The following is a 1,387-nucleotide window of genomic DNA, read 5'->3' as shown; positions in this document are numbered from 1 at the left end:
CTACAAAAAATCTTTAGCAGTCTTACGCCTAAGCAGGTACAAAAGAGCTAAACAGATGGGAGATCACTGGGGTCATAGTATGGGGCTTCGCCAACGTCTACAGAAGTGAAGTACACCCTCCTAAAAAGTATCGGCCTCTTAGGGTACGATGGTTGTGAAAACGACCTATTTCTGCAGACACACATGAATCTATAAATTTGGTGCCTCAAAACATATACCACCCAGTATGTGATCTTTTTTTGCAATACCACGTTCAGTACACCGCTTCCCGTTTGATCAGCGAAGTTAAGCAACGTTGGGTCTGGTTAGTACTTGGATGGGTGACCGCCTGGGAACACCAGATGCTGTTGGCATCCCTACCTCAAGTGGGGTTGGTGGAGGATTAGTGCCCCTCCCTGTAAAACAATTAACTCTAAGCCCTTGGCCACCCCGTCTGGGATACATGGCGTCTGGCAATGAATGAATGAATGAATGAGTTGTAATAATTACCAAAGGTAATATTTTCACTTATAATCACAGGATACCCTATTTTTCACAATGCTTCGTCTATGTTTCAGACTGATACGTGCCGTTAGAGGGCCGATACTTTTTTGGGAGGGTGTACCTCCTTTCAGAAAAATTTTGTATCACAAGACAGGACCGACTCTAGCGGTACCCCCGCATCTTTTAAAAAATAAAAAGTCTCAAAGTTTTCTATATTATTTGCACTTTTTTTTTGGGGGGGGAGGGAGCTAACATCAGGCTATCATATTTGTCGAGAAAAATGGTAACGTCACCCAATGACGTGTAATTAGTTTTTTCTTGTTACCCCAGACGTAATTAGTTAACGTAGGATCGTCTTCTAGTAAATGAAGGTTTTGACCAACGTCGCCTCTTATATTTCTATTCCCCCTTCTGGCAGGCGATTTCATTAGTATTAAGGGAGACATCATAGTTATGATAGAAATACTCTCCACGATCTCCGTCAGTACGGGAAGTTGTTTACCAAGTCGAATAAAATCGTCTGCTGGTAACACGAAAAATGGTGAATTGGATTATTGAAGGGCTTAAGAAAATCTCCTGGTATGAGCAAAAACAAAGTAAGCAAATAATTAATCTTAGTGAATGGCTTATGCTCTGTAAAATCGTTTGAAGGTAACAAGAATAAAAAAAAAAAAAAAAAAAAAAAAAACTAATGTGCTACTACTGAATTACATCGCCGGTGGAGTCAAGAAGATAAAACTGAAAAATAACATGTAAACATAGTGAACAGTTAAACTAGTCCGCCGCCTTTATGTTTGTGTAATATAAATTCAGGCTTAAATCCCATTGCCATTCATGTATACACATCCATAAACAATTGGTTCCCCTCCATATATTCAAATTTATATGGTGATCGTATTTATAC

General features: G+C 39.4%; 1 pseudogene; it reads left to right on the top strand.

Moving 5' to 3' along the window:
* The first annotated feature begins 234 nt into the window (after nucleotides 1-234).
* Nucleotides 235-353, top strand: LOC145408576 (5S ribosomal RNA; annotated as a pseudogene).
* Nucleotides 354-1,387: the final 1,034 nt, after the last annotated feature.

This window comes from Coenobita brevimanus, chromosome 77 (genome assembly GCF_032717465.1).
Source record: "Coenobita brevimanus isolate Jiangsu-jjx chromosome 77, ASM3271746v2, whole genome shotgun sequence".
NCBI lineage: Eukaryota > Metazoa > Arthropoda > Malacostraca > Decapoda > Coenobitidae > Coenobita > Coenobita brevimanus.
The sequence above is the reverse complement of the archived record's forward strand: the minus strand, read 5'-3'. Positions and strand labels throughout refer to the sequence as shown.